Source organism: Galeopterus variegatus, unplaced genomic scaffold, assembly GCF_000696425.1.
Source record: "Galeopterus variegatus unplaced genomic scaffold, G_variegatus-3.0.2 Scaffold4208, whole genome shotgun sequence".
NCBI lineage: Eukaryota > Metazoa > Chordata > Mammalia > Dermoptera > Cynocephalidae > Galeopterus > Galeopterus variegatus.
Window position 1 is genome coordinate 25,999 of NW_007730319.1, and position 14,510 is coordinate 40,508.

At 35.0% G+C, this 14,510-nt stretch overlaps 1 pseudogene; it reads left to right on the forward strand.

Moving 5' to 3' along the window:
* Positions 1–9,063: 9,063 nt before the first annotated feature.
* LOC103602582 lies at positions 9,064–10,405 on the forward strand (annotated as a pseudogene).
* Positions 10,406–14,510: the final 4,105 nt, after the last annotated feature.

The window sequence follows — 14,510 nt, forward strand, 5'->3', positions numbered from 1 at the left end:
TTTACTTTCAAATGGAACTTTCTGAACACTTAGGGTGCCTGTTGGTAGCAAGTAAGTTCACAAAATTAAAGAAAAAAAACTTATTTTTTATGATTATAAAATTTTACTTTATCAAAAATAAATTTGGAACATCGAAATGGAAAAAAGGAATTAAAAAAGAACTGTACACAGAAAAATGTAAACATTTAAATTTCTGTTTTATTTGAATAGTTGCACAATATTAATTTGTATATATATAGCAAAGTTCATTTCATCTTTTTTCCCTATTAATGGCATTTTCATTGATTTTTAGTTTTATTCTATTATGGATAACAATATAATGAACATCCCTGTACATAAATGTTTTTACTCTCTGATTACATTCTCAGAAGAGATTGTTAGACATGGGTCAGAGATTGTGAACACTTCCAGTACTCATTAACATTTGAAAATCTGTATTCCACAGGGTCGTACAAACTTCCAGCAGTACCTCGGGAGCATATTGTACCATACCCTGTTCCAACGTGAAAACTACAAATGATACACTCTTGTTGTCTTAAAGTTTATTTCATTTTATAACATATCTGAATTTGTTAATGTTTATTAGCCATTTGTAGTTTGTTGCTGAATTGCTTGTTTTATACCTTAATGGACATTTGGTTTTCTATGGGGAATATCCCCTCCCTTAATCAATAAATATTCTGTGGCTTAATCATAGTCAATCCCGCCTACTCCCACTCCCAGCCCTCATAACCCCCCACCACCAAGTAACCACATGTTCTGAGTAGATGAAGTCAGAATCTTTGTATAATAATTAACATATACATACTGTAAAAAAGTATGGTCTCCCCCATTCTGTTAGTGGAAACTCTAAAGATTATAGAGGCTTGGATCGGCCTATGACCATCTTGCTGACATTGCAATGCCATGTTGAAAAACGGTGTCTGATAATGAAGCCAAGCAGAAGGCAATAAGTTTAAAAGGTGGAGAGAATAAAAACATTTTTCATAAATGTGTTAGTACCCTTGGAACTAACTCTGCTTTAATCCTGATATACCACTTGGATTTTTTCCAATTACAAGTGCTAATAAATAATTTTGGCTTTGCTCATCTAGATTGAGGCTGTTTCTGTCATATATAATGAAAATTTTTTACTATTGCAATCTTTTCTAATTTTCTAGAATGTGACTTTTTATTTTGATTTGCAAGAACTTTTTAATATTGTGGATATTAATTTACTAACTCTACTACTTATACGAACTATTTCTTAGTATAATATTTTAATTTCAATTTTTGCTACATGGAAATTTGAAAGGTTTATATTCATTAAAAAACAATATTTTCTCTCATTATTATTTCCTTTGATTTTTTTTTTTTGCATAAGCAGTACATTTGCCTATAAAAATCTGTTAAATATTTGCTTATGTATTCTTCCAGGCTTCACTCTTTGCTTGTAACTCTATTCATTGTAATTTATTTTAATGTTTGCTGTAAGCTGAAGCTTTATCATTATATTTTCTCTGTAGATAACCTATTTACCTATAAAATGTATAGAATATTTAAATCATAAACATTAAATTATGCTTTCTTTTTTCATATATGAAGTTTTTATATGTACTATGATCTATTTCTTGCATTAATTTCTTGGTTTATTCTGGAAGGTCATTTTAAAAAAAATATTGGACTTTGTAATTTTAATTTATTTAGGAAAAACTTATATAGCATCACCATGTGCCAGGATTTTTTTAAAGGATCATTACAAATACTAATGTTTTTATAAATCTTATCATTTAGGTACCATTATCCTAACTTAACAGACGAGAAAACTGAGGTACAGGGAGGGTAAGTGTATCACTCAGGGCACCCAGAATGCAAAACTAGATAATCTGGCCCCAGAATTCATGGTCCTAATAACTGCACTCTGCCTCTTATTACAGATATATTCAAAATCAGGATGCTAGATGACAAGAAGGATATGTTTGAAACTACTCATAGCTAAGAAAGATCAACAAATAACAGCCTGATCACATGTTTGAAGGTGTTAGTCTCTCTAAATAGAATTGCCATGGTAATTTAGGTGTTATGCTTAGCTCGGCCCTAACGCTGCTTCTACATCCTGCCAGAGGACAAATCTGTTGATATTTCAGAGTGGAAGAGGGAATTAAGTGATATATTTTAGAAGTCCTTTCAAGTAACAGATATCACCTCAATGAAATAAAAACATCAAACATATTCGTGTTTTCCTCAGAATTCACAATGACATTGTAATTTTTCTGTTATCATAATTGTTCTAAAAATGACATACTTCTTTACCATTTTTCTCCATTTTTAATATTGAATTTGTCTTATAAATTATGGCTTCTTGAAATAAAGGAAATAGGTATAAAATGTAGAATTATATCTGTCTCAGAAAGGCATTGAAATCAGGAACTGGAAACCCACTGGATTTCGTCTTCTGCTTGTTTGTTTCTTTCTGCTCTTTCTTTAGGGCAGCTACTGCTCTCTGTTGGTAAATGTGGTAGGTGGAAGAGGTGTAGAGCATAGCTGCTAAGTTTGTGTGTTCACCTGAAGAAAGTCCCAGTCCTGCTCACTCTTTACCAGTTTCTCTATCTCTCTCATTCTCTCTAATTCTCTGTTTTCCTCTCTACATATTATAAATTCCACGGAATGAGACTATGATTTTCTCACCTTGGGTCCTGGGCCCAATTCTAGACCAACCACTTAGGGCCATTAGGTGGAGCACAATTTACTGTAGTGGATAGGTGTAGGTAAGTTAAAGAATTTTGTGAGGTGGGAAGACACCTCTGGGAAGACCCAGAGATGTCTACTTAAGGGGGGGAAAAAAGCCATTATTTTAAAACAAAAGCCAAGGTAGCTCAAGGTTTCTGCCATCATGCTATGTTTCTTACTTGATGCTGCTTGTCTTTTATCCCAAGTTTTGACTCTTAGGGCATCCAACAACACATGACTGTGTTTTCCAAGAGTAAAAGACAAAACCTATTCTTCTTCCATGCAGAATATCTGGATAAAGACATAGTAAAAGAATACATGGTCAAATTCCAATATATTTCATCTACATAAAAAAATACAGATTTTAGAAATTTTGTTCTGAAGGTTTCTTATTATTTTGGCATAACCACAATATCTTCATATGAAACAGTAGAATAACTTTAAAAAGTTAAAATGATGGATTGCATTAGAACTTCTATTTCTTATTCATTTAACTCTTTCTCCCTCTCTCTATCTCCATGTTATAAATCAGATTTTAAAACATGGTCCCCTTCACCACATATTTATTTCCCACTGAGTTATGAACTACTCATATTTTCAAGGACTTTACTGCATGTCTCTTTTTTTTTTATGAAAGGAGCGGTAGCACCTTTGCAGAACATTAACCAAGACCCAAATGTGACTTCCACCTTCTTTTACATACTGGGATTCTGTGAAATTTCTTTCATATAAATTACTGCCAAGCAGGACCAGCTATATAATTTGTGGAGCTCAGTGCAAAATGAAAATGTGGGACTCCTTGTTTAAAAAGTAACTCCTTGGGGCCGGGCCCGTGGCGCACACAGGAGACTGTGGTGCCGGGAGCGCAGCGACGCTCCCGCCGCGGGTTTGGATCCTATATAGGAATGGCCGGTGCACTCAGACAGATGAGACAGCCAATTCACCCTTAGGCTTCAGCAATACCCACTTAAAATAAACAGACAGAGCAAATAGGTCTTTTTAATAAAGATAAATAAATAATTACAAATAAACATAGCAACTAGTTCTTTTTAAATGACAAATGTAACTTAATAATCAGAACAAAATTGAAAATAATAACAACTTGTAGAATATGATATTCATATAAAATTTGTGAGTGAGTAGTTTAACCATATCCGCTATGTGTAGATTCTATACAACTGCATGATACTTGGGTTATATAAGGTCTACTTCTTGAGTGAATGTTTACTTTTAGACTCGTTAATAAAAATAAAAACACTGTCATTAAAATGGGGTTAGAAAAAATGCCCCACCGAAAATAAACTATTTTGATAAGAAGATAGCATTTTACTTCTTAATATTCTACCAATAGTAAAAGCAAAGTTCTGTAAGGAAGAGTTTCCTAGATATTCCTAGTCTAGGAGAGAAGCAAAAATTTTTAATTCAGGTCTCAAAACGAAGTTAGAAATTGTGATGCCCAGAGATACCTCACCAAAGCATTTTATCTGTAGCAGCAAATATGCAAATGTCATAACATATTTGAAGTTAGTAATCAGATGTAAACTTTAACAGTACAAGCTACGAACTAAAGCCTTATCCTGACTGGTGGCTCTTATCTGTAAGGTGGGGAGGAAGGGTTGATACTGAGTATCTCCAGGCTTTCAGAGGATGTAAATTACATGTCAAGTAACAGTGCCCCAGTCCTCTGATAAGGACAGTGATACTACCTAGATAAGAAAGAGAGAAGGCAGATAAGGCAGAGCAAAAAAGAGGAGAAAAGAACACAAGAGACTCAAACCACCATGCTGAGGTTTTCTGTGTAAATACCACACCATTTAATTTCTGAGAAAGGCAACACATTGGAATAATGAATCCAGACAAAAGACACGAGTGGATTGCAGGAGATGTGGATTTTAATTTAAGTGCTTCTATTAACTATCTGTGTGTCCTTGTGTCACCTTCTTATTTACCTCTGCTTTGGTTTCCTCTTACGCAAAAGGAAGGATATAGAGTAGAATAAACTTTAAGACTTGTAGTTCTAAATTTATGAATCTAGTTCTCATAAAAGTTAGATAATTTTGCAGCAAAAGGTCCTGGCTCTTTCTAGCTCTTTTCCTGGTAAATCTATTGACATCGATTTTATCCAACATTCACTGATTTCCTGTTTGATCCAGATACTCAGTGCTAAGTCCTGGAAATACAGCGACAATTAAAACATAGGCCCCATGGTATTATGTCTACGTACGATTAGTGAAACATCCTTCTTCATATTAAAACAAAAGAGAAGAGATTTAATTTTTTTCACCTTAACTACTTATATACTTCTGGTAAAAATAAGTTAATCATTGAGTTTTAACTACTATACCAGGTATTCTGTCTGTGTGTTAAAGGGAAAAAGTATGCAGTATTTCAGATTAAGATCTAGGATCTGGGATTTGCTCCATAAAGTTTAAGGATGTTTCCACATTCTTTCACATTTGAACTTGAGTAAGTAGAAACAGTATGCTGTTTCAAAAAGTAATGATATAGTCCTTTGAATGAAACTGAAAAAGGTGATAAATTTAGAGGCAAAAGTGGGCTCTGTAGACAGTTAATTAAGCTGGCAGTGTAGGTAACCTAAAAGGGAAGGAAATTGAGTTCTTGTATTTCAGAACTAGGAGCTTCTTGAAAGTTAATTATTCTAATCTCATTTTGTGAATGAGAAAACTGATGTCCAGAGAGGTCATGTGTCTTGATCAAAATCATCCAGCTGGGAAGTGAGAAAACCAGAATTTTAAGAGAGATTGTCCCCCTCTCCCAAAGGTACCTTTTAAAGCAGGTAATTCAGTACTGTAGCGAAATACATATTAATGTAAGCTTGACATGCAGTGTGAAAGGATAAGCCTTAACACATTATGTGAGCAGGAAATTAGACGTACAAAAAGCTACCCTGATAGAAAATCTTATCTGTAGCATTGAAGAGGAAGGAGCATTCTTCTACACCTAATCAAAATTAGTCCCTAAAAAGGATAGAGAACATATACAGAGCTAGAAGAATGAGTTTTGGAGTCCCTGTCCTATTAACTGATGGGTCAGCAACACCCTGTAAATTACTATTCAATTCCTAACATTCCCTGGAGGGTCTGGAATTTACTTCTCTTGCGTTCTGATATCTTCTCTCTGAAACCTTAAACTTCTATGCAGTTAGAAAAAGAAAAGTCTAACAACGACAAAAATTTATGTTTACCAATCAAATGAGAATATGAAGTGTTTTCATTTTAAATTGTTCTCTGGAAAGATCTAGAAAGTAATGATAGACACAATGCTTGTACGGGCTCAGAGAAACACAGAGGCAATCTATCTCTATCTGGGACTCAAATAAGATTATTACACGCTACTCTTTTTTTTTTTTTTATTTGCTTTATTTCTAAAAGCATACCTAACAAAACAAAGGAAAAAAAAATGATGGAAAACTTGAATTTATGCTAATTAATTATTCTTAGTTGACCTATCCTGAAGTGAACCAATGGACCACAAAAGGTAAAACTGAATCATAGATGTTAATTAGAGTAACAACTCCAACCCACTTTTCTTTCTTAGTTACAGACAAAATCATGGAAATCATTTCAAATATTCCTCAGAACTTTCTAGATGTTGCTGATGTCCAAAGCTGTCACCAGGATAACAGAATATAGAGAGTAGAAGTCATGTTCCCATTTGCTTTCTTTTCAGGGGAAGAACTGCATAGATATGGAGGAGAGAAATGAATACTGATGTGGCACAGTAGAACCCCAACAATCGCTTCCAAGCCAGAGGGGCGCTAAATGACAAGAAAAGTTTCTCGTAGAACCATGATTTTGGGTTTTGGGAGTCAAATTTTGGACAGCATATGCTATGCGATATGTTGCTATACTTGTAAAGCCTAAATGTCCGAGCTGAAATATATTTAAGAGATTATATTTACCTGTCTATTTTAAAGTTGAGGAAATTGAGGCCCAGTAACATAGCCTGTCATACTGCAGGTCACAAAGCTTATGACTAGCTGAATCTAGACTAAAATTCAGTTAGGTGCTGTGGCAGCCTGAATAATAGCTCCCCAAGAATGTCCGTGTCCTATTTCCTGGATCCTGTGAATATGGTAAATTGCATGATAAAAGGGACTTTGCAGAAATGATTAAGTTGAAGATCTTGAGACAGAGAGATATTCCTGGATTGTTCAAGTTGGGCTGATGGGGCAATAAAAGAGATGTGACAATAGAAGCAAGAGGTTGGAGAGGTATAATGAAGGGGTCCTGAGCTAAGAAATAGGCAAGGAAATGGATTCTTCCCAAAAGCCTCCAGGAAAAAATATATTCCTGCTAACACCTTGAATTTAGACTTCTGACATTCAGAACTGTAAGATAATAAATTTGTATTGTTTTAAGCTGCTAAATGTGTGATCATTTGTTATAACAATGCTATGAGTTAAATGTGTCCCACAAGTTCATTGGGAACTTAATTCCCAGTGCAACTGTTGAGAGGTGAAAGCTTTAAGAAGTGATAGATAGGTCATGAGGCTCTGCCCTCATGAATGTTGTTATTGCAGAAGCATGTTCATTATAAAAGCCACTTTGGCCCTCTCTTACTCTCTCTCATCATGTGATGTCTTCCACCATGTTATGACACTACAAGAAGGCCCTCACCAGATGCAGCCCCTCAATACTGGGCATTCCAGCTTTCAGTGAGCCAAATAAATTTCTCTTCATTATAAATTACCCACTCTATGGTATTCTGTTATAGCAGCACAAAATAGACTAAGACAAGCAGCAATAAGAAACTAATACAGGTGCCATTGCTAAAGCTTTTTTAACTCTGTCCATACCTGTATTAATCCTCTTAAGGCTGTATATTGCAATATATTTTTAAATATCTTACTCTTTGACTTCCCAGATGTTTATGTATCCCTGAAGATGAAGTTTGCTATTTATCTCTTTATCTCCAGCACCTATAAAGTTGAATAAGATGTTAAATAAATGAACAGATAACCGATACTGACATACCTTCCTACATGCATAATATACAGCAGTAAAAGGAAAAGAATAAATCTGCAGTTAAGTTCCTTCCACCAGGTGAAGGGAATAAGCTGAGAAAGCACACTGTGGGGCAGGGATAACGAGATCTTGTTCTTGTCATGGCATGGATTTCCTAGCCAGTTTCACTCTGTTTCCTCTGAAGGAAAAATGATTGCCATCCTTGAGAGAAGTATAGGGAAAGATTTTTTTTTTTTTTTCCCCCTGGGTTCTTCACTGCTCTGCTAAACAGCACCTTTTGGCAAAATTATGGCCTGGAGATTGTTGCTAAGTTTGAAAATCATGGGTCCCTGCTTATTATTCACTTAAAAAGTTAACAGACTTGTTTCATTTGAGGGGATTATATACTAGAAATTTCATTTCATCTTGGCCCTTGGATTTGTTTCAAACCTTATGCTAAATTTCAGCTGTAGTATCCTAAAGTTGTACATGACTGGAGTCCAACCAAACTTTCTTAAATATAAAAAGAATTTGCTGGTACAAATAATTGGTGAGTCCAGCACAAAGCTGGCTCCTAGCAGGTCTGGTTCTAAGAACTCAAAATTTATGTCAGGTCACTTCCTCTTCCTCTCTCTATCCCAAACATTTTCTTGCCATGTCTAATTTTTTTCTGCCAAAGTGGTTATTTCATGTGACATGAAAGATGGTGGATAGCAGGTCCGATCTCACCTTCAATCCCAGAGAAATGAGTATGTTGATTTTCCAAACCGTTGTATATATAACTGAGAAGTCTGTCTTGTTGGTCCTATCTGATTCTTGTGACCTGCACTTTAAGTAGCATTGGCAGAGTACTATAATTGAGAGTTGCTTTTTTAGGAAAAGATTGGCATATTGAGAGAGAGAAAGAGAAAAAGTGAGAGAGACTGAGAGAGACAAAGGGGGAGAAAATATTTTATGAATTCATGACCATATATGTACTGAGGATGTTCCAAAAGGAATTATGTTTGAAGTGATTAATAAAGATGGTCTAGCTCTCTCTTGCTTCTGCCTTTCTCACAATGGGACACCCTGCATTGCTGAAGTCACCACCAAAGAAGGCCCTCACCAGATGTGTTCCCTGAACTTTGGACTTCCCAGCCTCAGAAACTCATGGTGAACTTAGATACCTGGACCAGTCTTTCTGCTGAAAACCTAAAATGCTGGATAAAATAAAATCTTAAATACATTAATGCTCTAGCACAAAAGTAAAGAATACATAGGCCAAAGGCTAATTGGAAACCCATTGAGTCTTCAAGACAGTCATTTTTAATGGCTGCTAAATATTACCTTGAATAGATGTGCTTTAGTTTACTTTATCATTTCTCTGTTATAAGAACTAAAAGAGTAAATGGGTCTAGTAATTGGAATGACTTCAGATAAGAGAGCTGAAACCCCAGGAGCTGAAAATGTTGCGGGATTAAGCCAGATTTACAAAATGGGCAGCTTGCCTGAAGCTGTCGATGCTGCCAGGCCAAAGGCCACTCTAATGGACAGTGAGTCAACAAACGATGAACTCACAAACTTGAACCGGCTTCACGAAAGTACTAATCTAACAAACTTCAGCCTTGGAAGTGAGGGTCTTCCAATTGTTAGTCCATTGTATGGCATAGAGAGAGATGATGTGCCCTCTTTTGAAACATCTTTCTATCAGAACCCAGAAAAAACATCAGCAACTTCAAAGCCCCCATACTCCTTTAGTCTTCTCACTTATATGACTATTGAACACTCTCCAAATAAATGTTTGCCTGTCAAGGAAATTTATAGCTGGATTCTGGATCACTTCCCATATTTTGCTACTGCACCAACAGTCTGGAAGAATTCTGTTTGACATAATCTGCCTCTGAATAAATGTTTTCAGAAAGTGGAAGAAGCTATGGCCAGGTTAATGGAAAAGGTTCCTTATGGTATGTTGATCCAGAATATAAACCCAATCTCATGCAGGCACTGAAGAAGCAATCTTTTTCCTCAGCATTAACATTGTATACCCCACCTGTATCTCCACAAAGTGGTTCTTTATCACTTCACTAATTAACTCTGTACTCAAGCAGAACAAGGTGTGAACCCTTAGAGAATCTGGTATTGATGCTGTCACTGCAATGATGCTTTTAGCTACTTATATAGAACAAGGGATTTTCAAATGTGAGAAGCCTCTTACTCTTAAAACAGCTTTGCAAAAAAAGAGGAGTTATGGCAATGCATTTAATCATCCCAGCGCTGTGTGCTTACAAGAGAGTGATTCTTTAGCCACCAGCATTGATCCAAAAGAAGATCCCAATTAAAGTGCAAGTAGCATTGCAGCACAGCATTATGCATCCAGGACTAGCGTGTCTTCCCTGTCTTCTGTGGATGAGGTTTATGAATTTATCCGAAAGAGCAGCCATGTGGTAAGTGATGGCAGTGAAGGATTTCATAGTGAAGAAGACACAGATGTTGATTATGAAGATGATCTTCTTGGAGACAGTGGCTATGCATCACAAGCTTGTGTAGATACCTCGAAAAAAGGGCAGCCAGGCAAAAAGATGTGAAAACAGTCATGTCAAGAAATTGATGAGGAGCTCAAAGAGGCAGCTGGATCTCTGCTCCACCGTGCTGGAATCTGTACATGTCTAGGTTCCCTAATAAGTACCACAAAGACACAAAATCAAAAGCAACAGAAAAAATGGATTCTTATTAGTGTGAAATTATTTTAAAGTGTGGCAATACTCTTCTACTTAATTCTTTACAAGGCCATAATGGACTTCTTTAGTTTTAGAATGAGGAAGGGGTGCTAATAACTTGTTTCTTTCAAAACCTCTTTTTTTTTTTTTTAATAAAAAAGCTTTATTAAACAATTGCTGTTAGGATCATGCCCAATTGTAAATATATGATACGACGTCCTAAAAGCATACTTTTTGTGATAAGTGTCTCTAAGATTTGGGCATTTTTGCATTAGAAAATCTTTGGCCTCTGTCTTAAACTTGTAGGAAAAATCTTTTCTTCTCTTGATGTGTCGAAATGTAAATTTGGCAACTCCATAATTTTACTTTTCATTTTCTTTTCCCATCTGTAATTAACTATAGTTACTGATCCAGCTAAAAATTTTACTGATGTCTTTGTCGTATACTTCTATCCTGACACACAGCCCAGTAGGATACGATTTGGATTTTTATTTTGTCTTAACTTTTGTTTTGAAGTGTTTTTTGTTTTGGCATGAGCAGAGTCAAAATATAAATTGGAAAAGATCCTAGATGTCTAGAAAGTTCCTTTTGGTTACCTACGTATAGAACACAACAAAAAGTTCTAAGATTTAGAAAAGGCAATTTTGCGGTGTGATTCATCTAAGAACACTTCAATTCCTATTACAATCATATCTTTGAAATGTTTTTGCTTCACAGACATTGCATATAATTTACTGGAACATTTTGCTTTTTTCCCCCCGAAGTGCTTTGCAACCATTGTTTCAGCGACTACCTGTCTTGAGTAGAAATTATCCAGTGAGAAGATATAGTCACAGAGTGTGTTACAGAGTAACACCCATTTTGACACACTTTTGCAATAAGACAGAATCTTTCATTTGCTTGCAAATGTATCACATTCAGAGAATCTTGTAATAGGAATGAAGTGGAATAAAACATTCTGAATACTTATTACTTATATCATCATAAGTAAAGGTAGGTCATTTAGGGAAGAATTTCTCCCCAAGCTTTGTTTGAACTAAATTTGTATGTATACCAAATTAAATTTTAAAAGATTTAATGAAACTATAGAGATAAAATATCTTCATGGATTTTAAAATTCGTATAAAATTAGATCTTATACAATACGTTCTTTTGAGGAGGTATGTAAAACCTATATGTGCCATTAATCCTTGCTGAAAGATTTACTGTTCCAAAAGTGAATTCACTAAAGTATTTTAAGTATTTGAACAAATCTGCTTGTATGAGACAGTTTTTCATAATATCATTCGTGTAGTTTGAATAAATTATTCAGAAAGAACAAGGGATACTAATAAACTAAACTTATTCATTATAAATATTTTTTACAGTGGAGGAAGCAACTTTCCATAAGTTCAATCTTAGCTTATGTTATACCTTATGTCATAGACAATGACATTGTTTTTATTTTTCTAATAACTTACAGGTGCACATACAAACACAGGCTCTGATATTGATTTGCTGCTTTTCAGCTGTTTCTATGACTATCAAGCATTTTCGTGGATTTTTTTTTAATGAGACAAGTATTTTTATCTTAACTAATACGTTTTATTTGGGCAAAACTGTCAAATGAGAAGAATGACAACAAAAACATCTTTTTCAATGGAAAGAGTTTAAGGCAGGTATAACAGCATAAATATTCTCTGTCCTCTTTCCATGTTAATTGTAATTGAACCTGGGTAGCCACAGTAATAAAGTTGATGCTGTTGAAATATAGTGATTTTTAAATTTGTTGATAATGAAAAGTAGCCCTTAAGCATGCAGGATGAGGTATTTGGATTTTTCTTCTTCATATTTGTCACATATATAGAAAATGGCAAAACTAAGTTTACACCGTTTACTGTAGACAGTGAATAAAACACCAAAAAAAAAAAAATGCTTTTACCACAATATAAATAGTAAAGAGATTACAGAAATCATTTTGATAACAATAATTTAAGCTCTTCACCATGGCACTCTGGATAGACCTTAGCAGTGTTTCAGTGATCTGGCTCCATTTTATTTTGTCCGACAGAAATTCTGTACCACAGATGTTCTTCCTGGTTCCTGTCCATTAGATCCTTACTCTTTAAAAGTAAAGGTGGGGCCGGCCTGGTGGCGCACTGGATAGTGCGCCGCTTGGGAAGCGCGGTGGCGCTCCCGCCCGAGGGTTCGGATCCCACATACAGACCGTTTCCCGCTCACTGGCTGAGCGAGGCGCGGGAGCAACACCGAGGGTTGCGATCCCGTTGCCGGTCCCCGGTCTGGTATGGGGGCAACACTGAGGGTTGCGATCTGTTGCCGGACACGGAAAAAGACAAAAGACAAAAATAAATAAATAAATAAATAAAAGTAAAGGAAAATGATCTAAGATAAGGAGGCGGAGAGGTATTCCCAGCTCTAATAGGGATCTTCAAAGTTACTTTGGCTTAATATATGTAACAATAACTCTTTCAACCCTTTTATTTTCTCTCCCTCTTCATGTACCCCCCTCTCATTTAAATGTTTGTTACATTCGTCACTAGCAAGGATGATAAACACGTGTGCTCTAAAAGCTAACAGGGAAAAGATACAACACAATATTTTACACTTAATTCTTGTACAGAAACAGTGTATAACGTTCCATTTGCTAATGTACCAAGTCAGTTATTTTCAAGGGGAAGAACCTTTTAATTACGGTTCCCCTATTTACTTCTATATAGAAGTTATGACTCTCAGGTTCCCCTATTTACTTCCATAGAAGTTATGACTCTCCATCCTCAGGAGTGTTGAGATAGAAACATGGCTAATAAGCACCCAATTAAAGGAAGTCATTTCAGTCCTATGAGCTGGAAATTATACTCCTAATAATATATTAATAGCAAATCTTACTGTTATATAAACAACTTGGAAACCGCAAAGAGATTACATATTTTCTGACATATTCTAAAACTGTGACAAGCTGACATACGATTTGTCTTACATCCAAGTACTATAAATTTTGTTGCAATTCATTCCAGTTAATAGATCCCCTGTAATAGTTTTGACTCGGCACAATTAATCTTCATCTTTCACATCCCAAATAGAACCAGTGTTTTTTGAATATGTATTTTTGCAATTTATTTATGCAATATATTGTTAAATTAGTTAATATTTTATTTTACTTTTCAAATTCAGAGAAAGAAAAGTTTACTTGTATTTGTGGAAAAGCCTACTATTGGTGGATCACCTCTCTTTTTCCACCATTGAGACTTTTCTGTCCTCATAGCCAGCATGACTTCTCTTAACTTAGATTCCCTTGTATGTATTAAAGTTTAATGTATATATTTTTTCTCTTTTGCTGTTTTCTAAGGTATTATGTAAAGGGTTCATAGTAGACGGTCAGTTAAGTATGTTAGCATAAATTCAAAGCTAGAGAAAGTGTTAAGGAGGGAATGTATGTGTCTTAGTAGACCAGGAGGCCCTTCCCAGCAATTTTTATGCAGTAGATGTGAATACTTCACAAAGCTGCAAAGACTGTCGTCTTAAATACTACAGTAGCTTAACACCCTTTTGTGAAGATCATAGCGTTTAACTAAGAAAATGAGGCTTTCTGGTTTACATATGTTTTATAGTTTTTTGTTAGTTTGAAATGTGTAAGTTTTGATTTAAACAAAGTTTCCTTTAATATACTAATGATATAGTCAAAATATTTATTGAATGGCAAAGCAGAGTATTTTAATGTTATACCTGCCATTTTTCTTTAAAGCACATTTTTTTCATCTAACTGCCAGTGCCATTGTCAAAACTTGTTTTTAAAATTGTTGTACATTTCTTATTAAACCAAGTGTTTAATTTTAAAGTATTATGTTACCATTATATAGTGTATAAAAATGTATAATTGCCAATTCATGGTAACTATTATTTATTTTTAAGTGAAAGTATAAGAATGATTTCTGATTCAAGTAATGTGTTATTACACTTTCCTTGTCCTCTTTTCTGATGTAGCATAAAAGTTGTCCTGAGTTTGGGTTATAACTGCCAGTAGATGACCGGTCACATGTGAACCACTTCTCAGTTGCCAGTCTTTGCTCTTATTAAAAACAACTTACAAATGTTTAGTTTTTGTATGTAATCTGATTATTAAAATGTTTATAAAGTTTAT